At 56.2% G+C, this 9,104-nt stretch overlaps 1 long non-coding RNA gene across 1 annotated transcript in view; it reads left to right on the forward strand.

Annotated features, from left to right (window-relative positions):
- Positions 1-7,061, forward strand: part of LOC138063060 (uncharacterized) — a 7,729-nt gene extending 668 nt beyond the window's left edge. The window contains exons 2-3 of the long non-coding RNA XR_011136676.1: positions 4,000-4,190; positions 5,397-7,061. This is a non-coding gene — a long non-coding RNA (uncharacterized lncRNA). The remainder of the gene's footprint in view (positions 1-3,999; positions 4,191-5,396) is intronic.
- Positions 7,062-9,104: the final 2,043 nt, after the last annotated feature.

Below are 9,104 nucleotides of genomic sequence, written 5' to 3' on the forward strand. Positions count from 1 at the left end.
AGCAGGGAAAGAGGACCCTGTTGAGCCTGACTCTAGTCTGGTGCTGTGAAGAGACACGAGAGGTGTAGAATCAGTGGGAAGCCCTGCATGTGCGTGACCTACACTGCAGCCTGGCCACTGGTGGAATACCACTACCCTGATGATTTGTTCACTTCCTCAGTGAGGTGGGCGGGTGAACACAAAGGCAGCCCCACTTCTGGGGCCGAGTGCTCGGCACAGGGAGGAGCAGTGCTAACAGCAGTCTGTACAGGCTATACATCTGCCTGCCCCAGTGCAGGCAGCCATCCTCTTGTCACAGGCTAGGGGAGGCTGGGCTAGCACCATGCTGCGCCAGCACAACGGGGTGCCAAGAGCAGGTCACTTGCTGTGGCACAGCAAATTCTGCCCATTTGGCAGAGTGAGGAGTGTTGCTTCTGCAAGATGTTCCTGCTCTGCTGTGGCAGTGAGGAAGCATCTGCAAGGAAAAAGCACAGGGCCTTCACAGGCAAGGTGCGCATCCAAATCTCGGTTGTCCTCCTGGCGAGAGAGGCCCTTCATTCCCCAACAGCAAGAGAAGATACAGGGCTTGGTGAGCACCACTGTCCATTCTTCCGCTCCCTTGAGAAGGTGCTGCCACCCCTCAAAGGCAGCTTCGATCACCAGAGCCGCCTTGTCCCCAGAATCCTACTTGCCCTCAGTGGGAGGGAGCTGCCTAGAGAAGAAGGCCCAAGGGTAGAGTTCTTGCTTTGGGGCAACCCTCTGGGACATGGTGGCCCCAATGGCTCGGTCTGAGGCAGCTGCTTCTCCAGCAAAAGGCCAGCTGGGGTCTAGGTGGCCTAGGAAGGGGACTCTGCTCAGTGCCCATTTCCATTGTGCAGAAGGTGCTTGTGCTTCTGGCGTCCACCAAGAAGTCCTCTGCCAGAGGAGAGCTCTTCTGGGAGCTGCAGGAGGAATAATCCTGCCTCAAGAACTGCCCACACAAGGTAACACATGCCAAAAGCAGCTACATCCCTTGCACAGTAGCAGGGGCTGCCAGCTCAGGAGGGCACGTGGCAGTTATGCCAGAACACAGGCATCAAGCAATTCCTCCAGCACATCATTGACAACATACTGGGCCCGTCTTGCAGGCCCAGCTTTATGAACAAGCGAGTCCCCTGTAGGCATTCCAAGAGCACTGCTAAGAGAAACGGGGCTGCCAGTTCTTTACTCCCATGGCGTTCAGCCCCCTGTAATCTCCACAGGGCCATCCTTTCTTCTCCCCCAACCCCCACATTAAAGAAATAAACAAGAAGAGAAAAGCAGCAGCAAGGGAGTGGTAGGGTTTCTGCACCCTTCTTTCTGAAAAGATCCGCACAGTCGCTGCACTCACCTAGGAGCATTGCCAGGGACGTCCAGGAGAAGGTATGGTCTTGACACCTGGGGGAGTCAGAGCTGCAGGCTGTGGCCCTGGTGGCAGCTGCAGTGAGGCAGGGACCTTGGTGCTGAGGCTGTGCTGTGCTGAGGGCACCACTATGCTGCAGGGCTGCTGTACTTGGCACCACTCTTGTGCAGTTCCATTGCTTGGTCACTGCACAACAGGAGGTCACCGCAGACAGCTCCCTTCAGACGCCGTCATGGCAGCCATGCAGCCAGACAACTGCTGGTGTGGTGCAGCACCGCACCAGGAACACGGGCCTTTCTAGGGGCAGCCCTGTGCGGTGCTGTAGCTGGGGAACAGTTCCATGAGGCCACCAGGGCTGGCTCTGACCCTCACCCTCCAAGTAACAGCCTCCCACAGGGAAGTGCAAGCATGCTCCCATCTCCTGCAGTGACTGTGGTGAGAGGTCAGCAGAGGCTAGGTAAGGATATGGGCACTCGGGACAAACTCAGAGGCCACAAGAGGGTGGGAAGCCCCTGAGTCCACCAGGGCAATGGTTTGGATGGCACACCCCTGCGGGAGGGCAGTAAGGGGCATGGGGAAGTGAGGCTCAAGGGCACACAGCCCCAAGAGGAGCAGGAGGGTTACTGGGACAAGGAACAACACAGGGGCCTCCCCCCTCCCCATCCTCCCTCCCCTCCCACACACAGTGAAAGCATGCCCCTTCCCTCCATCTGTGCTCTTGCTCCTGGGATGAGCTTGCATGGCACCTTGCTCCATAGGCTCCTCCTTTGGGAGTGCTAAGGGGGAGGGCGTGAGGAAAAGCACGGCTGAGCTCCCCCAAGGCTCCCACAGCACTCTCAGGCATACCATGAGGTGCCTGTGCACAGTGAGAAGCAGGTCTGAGAGCTGCCTGAGGCCCTGGGCAGGAGCCACTCTGGCCATCCTCCTCACCCAGCTTCCTCCTTGGAAGTGGACAGGCAGCAGCTGAGTGACTGCCCTGCCAGAGCTCCAGCAAGGCTACCTCAGCCACAGCTGCACACTGACAAGCCACAGAGAGGTCCTCAGGGTCTGGACAATCAGGTCCTTGTGCTCCATAAAGGGAGCAAGGCAGGCTAGGGCCACCCTGGAGAGCCAGGGGATGGCTGCTGAGTGGCTGGTCTGTGCTGGGAAGGGCTCTGAGGAAGCAGGGAGCAGTAGCCTGCCCTGAGTGAGGAGCCCCCATTCCCTTGCTCAGTGCTCCTGAAAGGGTGCAGGGAGCTGGGGAAGCAAGGGATGCCACTCCCTAAGGGACAGGGAACCAGGAGCCCAGGGGCATAACTCAGGTCACATGGCAGGGGCCTTGGCCAGTCAGGGCCCAGGGGAAGCTGCTCAGGGCCATTCAGGCTTCTTAGTGCACTCAGGGCTCTGACATAAGCCCCATGGACTCACAGAAGGTTCCTCCTAATGAAATGCTTTTCTGCATACCTTCCCAGGAATCACTCAGCAGAATCAAGGCATCAGCCACGGCAAATTTGGATTTTGTTACCACAGTGCCAGAACAGATGCCTTCTTCCTTGAACTTAGGCTCTTACCTTGTCTAGTAGGCAGGGACATAGTAAGTAGGGACAGTAGGAACCTTGTTCACTCCTTCCTGTGTGCCACTAATGAGAGGAGAAGGCATGTAGCTAGTTGTTGAAGCCAGTTTGTGCCTATGGGCCCAGGAGCTCCATTTAAGCTGACGCCTGGACGGTCAGTCCCTGCCTGAATGCTGTTGTAGGAGGATGTGTGTGCAGCTCCATCACAGCCATGCCTATGCCTGGTCATGGCCTTTGGTGATCTGCACCCTGGCCTGTGGCCTGTCTTTCCAGCTTGACCTCAGACCTGCCTTGTCACTAGGGACTTGCCTGGCAACCCCTGGACGGGGTCTGACCCCGGTTCCCATCACGGGCACTTGAGTGAACCCTCTCCCCAAGCCCCCCTCCACCAGTGCTGCCCGTCCCTGTGGGGCTCTTCAGGCAACTCGTGCTGCTCCACTGACAGAGCAGCCTTCCCCAAGCTGGTGGATGCAGAAACGGGATTCTCTTTCTCATTCCCTCCTGTCCCACTCACCACCGCCCCCTTGCTCCCCTCCAGACACCTCCTTGCTCCCCAGACAGAGCCTCTCCCCAGGTGAGGGTGTCCATGCTGGGCTGGCCAGCCATTCCAGGACCCCCTGCCCTGCGCGCCCTGCAGGGCTCTGTGCAGGCACTGCTGCTCAGCAGAGAGAGACAACAGTGGTGCCAGGAGGCCATGGGGAAAGTCCACAGTGGCCATGCTTGTCAGAGCACAAAGCAGACCCAAGAGGATGGTTATCATGCTGCTGGCAGTCCCCGCCTCCCATTTCCTATGGCTGTGGGAGCATTGCCAAGGGCACAAGATGTGTGATGGGGCTGCACTGGGCCTAGCCTATGGCGTTTCAAAGAGGGTGCCATGGATGACTGTGCAGGCTCCCTTCCCTGAGCCTCCTAGTAGGATCTCCACTGCCTCTCCTAGGATTGCAGAGATTTGTTGATTTGCTCTTATCGCTCAGAGACTACCTTGAATGGTCTCTTGTGTTGTGAGGCTCCACTCAATGCCCACCCCCACTGTCTCCTGTTCCCAGAAATGCTCTGAGCTCTCCTGGCGCCTTGTTTCCTCTCCAGGGGGATGGTCGTCTGCCACCAGCCCAACCACATGCGGCCCAGCCTCAGGAGGTAACTCTGGGATCATTCACCGTCTCCATGGACAGACGGCCCAACAAGGAAGTCCTGAATCTCACCCTCCTTCCCTAAAAGGACACCATTCCTCGGCAACATTTGTGACTCCAGCTTTGGAAGAAGAGCCCAGCGTTCAGGTACTGAACTGAGGAGATTGCTTTTTATTACAGAGATGCTATTAGAGAGGTCCGCTCTGTCCCAGATGAGGAAGCCCTTCATGTCCTCACAGCTGTCCTCTTCCCCCCGGGCAGCCACGTGCTGAAACAGAAGGGACCTCTCTGTCAACAACCGAGCGCTCTCCCTCCAACCTGCCTCTTCCTCCATCCTCCCACAACCTCTCAGCCCTCCTGCGCTGCCCCTCGCCCTTAACTTGAGCACTTGAGCTTGCCCTGCCTCCCAGGCTACAAATACCTTTGAGCTAGGCTGACAAGAGGGCTGGACAGTTAGGGGCTTTGAGGGAGGAGCTTTGGGCTTAGGCCTCAGGCACCAGTGGAGGCTTTGGGCTTTGCGCTTAGTGGGATTAGGGAAGGCTTGTGGGTTCTGCTTGAGTGTTGGGCTTGGGGTTTGTGCTCAGGCTTGCGGGTATGGGCTAGAGTTTTGTGGCAGAAGGTTGTGGGTTTGGGTAGGAGTGAGGGCTAAAGTCCAGTCTAGTGCTTCAAGGCAAGGGATCAGGGCATGGGATTAGCTTCAGGCACAGGCAAAGAGTTAGGGTCATGGGACAGAGATTCAGGCTTCATCATAGCACTTTGGCTTTGGCCTTAGCAAAGAGAGAGGGCAAGGAGGCAAGGCAGAAGGGTAGGGCTTCAGGTTAGGGGTCAGGCTTTGGGTAGGGGCCTCCCACAGGCCACCAGTCCCTGGCCACCTGCAGCACCATTCCCCCAAGACACCTTACCTCCACAAAACGTGGCTTCTCTCTTGGCCGACGTCTCGCAGCCCTCCATGTCCTCACATGCCGGAACATACCAAGATGGACTGCCAGCTCTTTTCGGCAATGTGAATACTTTGGCACCAGCCGCCAGCTGCCGTCTCTTATCACTGAATTGCTTTATCAATTTTCTGGGCAAATGCTCAGAAATCCGCTTATTGATGTTTCGTGCCTCTCTGAACCTCTGTTTCAGCTCCCTCAGCAGAGCCCTCTCTTCCTCCGACCAAATACTCTTGGGCATACCTCGCAGTCCCTTTCCCTTCGCACAAGACGCCTCAATCCCTTCTCTATTCCTAGTCTTCGGGTGAACGAGACGTTTGTGTTGGGAAAGGCCGCTCTTCATCTTGAACGCCCAGTCGCATTCCTCCCAGTTCCATGGGAGAGGGGCCTCCGAGTCCTCATCTTCTACTTCCCCCAGGGTTCCGCGGCACCTCGGGAAGCGGCAGGCAACGCTATGATGTTTCTCGTTCAGCTTCCCACACCGGGAACACTGAAATAGCACTCGTCGCCGACCATGGGCCCTCCGCAGATGTTCAGTCAACGCCCCAATTCTTCCTGCCTTGACTCCACAGCATGGACATGCTGGATGTTCATCTGGGATCTTCACAACTGGCGTGCCACCGTCAGCTGCTCCCCCCTGGAGTCAAGAATAGGGGTCGCCAAAGCTGGTAAGATTGCCTTGCGAGAGGGAGACTCCAGAACCTCTCCCGCCATCGCCTCCACCCTGGGCTTCATCAGTCCGGCCTACCACGGGTGAGCCGACCGGGGATTCCAAAGCCTCCTAAACCTCTGGCAGATCTTTCATGCAATCGAGACTTGGTCCAGGAATAGTCCCATCCCAAGGGTCATAATCCGAGTTATAAAATGTCAGATTCTGTGAAATGACAGGCCACCCATTTGATGTTAAAGTCGCTGGCCTAGCGGCAGCAACATCAATGGGAAACTCATCCATCTGGGTGCCCACTGACATGAAATTGACAACCCAAGGTCTTACTAGGTTGTCAAACATGACTGCGGGAGTTAAAAACATGCCAGAAGAACCAGCCCCCAAGTTCAACTGGTGTGCCTTTAAGCAGCCCCTAGGCCAAGGGCTCTGGACCACGAGTAAGCCAATTATCCACAATCGAAAAATTTTGATTCACCTCGTACTATCGAGTGGTCAGTGAGGCCAGTCGATAGGGAGGAAGCAACTGTAACACTGCACACTGGGGCAGAGGCAAACTTGGTTGCCCACGAGTGGGCATCCAGCGGGACCACGAGGAGGTGTTGCCTCTGCAGCTCAGCCCAGTCAGTAACTATGGCCCCATCTTCAGAGAGTCATAGTTACTCCCGAGTTACTCTCGGCCCTCCTGAGCTACCCCTCGTCCTTCACTTGAGCACCTCCCCAGGCCAGCCTGCTGCTTCCTCACCAAGCAGCTTCCTGCAGCACAACTGACCTCACCACCTACAGCCCAGCCCTCACACCTTCACCTCCAGCTCCCTCTCCCCTGCCCTTCCCCTTCCCTCTCACCTCCCTGTGTGCTTTCTCTCCAGCACCCCACACACCCTGCCCTTCCTCTGCCTCCCCAGCCCCAAACGCCTTCCAGCTAGTCTTACAAAAGCAGCTGGACGGTTAGGGGCTGTCAGGGAGCAGCTTAGGCCTTAGGCTTCAGGCATCCGTGCAGGGTTTGGGGCTTTCACAGAATCCCAGAATGCTTGAGGTTGGAAGGGACCTCTGGAGAACATCTAGTCCAACCCCGCTGCTCAAGCAGGGCCAGCTAGAGCGCCTTGCCCCACTTTGCGTCCAGATGCCTTTTGAACATCTCCAAGGATGGAGACTCCACCGTCGCTCTGGGCAACCTCTTCCAGTGCTGTCCCGGTCCATAGCAGAGGAGCGCCCACACCAATTGAAGGGCATTGTGGGAAAACTGATTATTCTCCTCAGTTCAGTTAAACAATCAATACAAACATGCAGTAACTATACAATGGTAAACAGTCAAGACAAACATATAGTAACTATATACAATGGTATTTAGTGGGAGCTTCCAGGAAAAATAACAACAAAGCAAATAAGGTTTCACAGCAAATAAAATTATGAATGATATTGACGTGCCTTTATAAAAAAAGAGAAGGGGTGCGGGGGCTGGGGGGTGGGGGGCATGGCCCTGATCAGGCCCTGCTGGACAGGCGTGCCAATCCCCGGGAACAAAGCCCGTAGAAGTGATCTAGCCACACTGGGTGGGTAGGTGGGTGGGTGGGTGTGCTGATCCTCGGTATAAAACCGTGTTCAGGTACAACCCGTATTTGCGATCCGGCCACACCAATGAGGTATGCCGACCCCCGGGAACAAAGCCTGTAGTGGTTAACTTACAACACCTCGTGCAGCTGCTCAGGAGTGGTGGACTCCGGCGGGCTTGTCCTGGTCCGGCGTCCCCTACCAGGAGGGAGTGGGCGGGGGAGCACTGAAGGAGCACTCGTCTTCCTACCCGGTGCTTTTGCTCCCAATGACGGCTGTCCCGCAGCCATGCTCCTTCTCGGTTCTTCTCTTCTTTCTTCGGTTACCACCACCAACTCCGGCAGCCCCCAGAAGCTCCCCTGTGGCACCAGCAGCCACCTTTTATACCAAGGGCCAATTGTGGGCGTGGTCATGCCAAGCGTGGTTTCCGCCTCTCTTCTGGAAAGCTCCTGGTGATGGACAGCCAGGGACCCTAGTAACATGTGACCTCTCCTCACCAATGAGTTTAAATGGACACTGGCGGGAATCCCGACCAGGGCTGGGCAGTCTGATGGAGGTCAAATAAAGGTGAACTGCAAACCCCAACAAGTGCTCAGTAACTCTCACAGTAAAGAAACTTTTCCTCATGTTCAAAGAGAACTTCCTGTGTTTCATTTTGCGCCCGCTGTCTCTCATCCTATTGCTGGGCACCACGGAGAAGAGGCTGGCCTCATCCTCTTGACACCCTCTCTTCAGGTATTTATGCACAGTGTCCAGATCCCCCTTGAGTCTTCTCTCTTCCAGGCTCAACAGGCCCAGCTGCCTCAGCCTTTCTTCAGAGGAGAGAGGCTCCAGTCCCTTCACCATCTTAATAGCCCTCCGCTGGACTCACTCCAGTTGCTCCATGTCTCTCCTGTACTGGGGAGCCCAGAACTGGGCACAGTACTCCCAAGTGAGGCCTCCCCAGGGCTGAGGAGAGGGGCAGGAGCACCTCCCTCCACCTGCTGGCAACACTCTGCCTAATGCACCCCAGGATCCCATTGGCCTTCTTGGCCACAAGGCCACATTGCTGCCTCATGGTCAACTTGTTGTCCACCAGCACTCCCAGGTCCTTCTCGGCAGAGCTGCTTTCCACCAGGTCAGCCCCCAGCCTGTACTGCTGCATGGGGTTATTCCTGCCTAGGTGCAGGACCCTGCCCTTGCCTTTGTTGGATTTCAGGAGGTTCCTCTCTGCCCATCTCTCCAGCCTGTCCAGGTCCCTCTGAATGGCAGCACAGCCTTCTGGTGTAGCCTCCACTCCTCCCAGTTTAGTATCATCAGCAAACTTGCTGAGGGTGCACTCTGTCCCTTCCTCCAGGTCCTTGATGAATAAATACATTGAACAAGACTGGACCCAGGACTGACCCCTGGGGGACACCACTAGCTACGGGCCTCCAACTAGACTCTTTGCCACTGACCACAACCCTCTGAGCTCTGCCATCCAGCCAGTTCTCAATCCACCTCACTGTCCACTCATCTAGCCCACACTTCCTGAGCTTACCTAGGAGGATGTGATGGGAGACTGTGTCAAAAGCCTTGCTGAAATCCAGGAAGACAACATCCGCTGCTCTCCCCTCATCTACCCAGCCACTCATTCCATCCTAGAAGGCTATCAGACTGGTCAAGCATGATTTCCCTTTGGTGAATCCCTGCTGACTACTCCTGATCACCTTCTTGTCCTCCACATGCTTAGTGATGACCTCCAGGAGGAGCTGTTCCATCCCCTTTCCCGGGATGGAGGTGAAGCTGACAGGCCTGTAGTTTCCTGGCTCCTCCTTCTTGCCCTTTTGGAAGACTGGGGTGATGCTGGCTTTCTTCCAGGACTCAGGCACCTCTCCCGATCTCCAGGACTTTTCAAAGATGATGGAGAGTGGCCTAGCGATAACATCCGCC

Source organism: Struthio camelus, chromosome 31 (assembly GCF_040807025.1).
Source record: "Struthio camelus isolate bStrCam1 chromosome 31, bStrCam1.hap1, whole genome shotgun sequence".
Classification (NCBI taxonomy): Eukaryota; Metazoa; Chordata; class Aves; order Struthioniformes; family Struthionidae; genus Struthio; species Struthio camelus.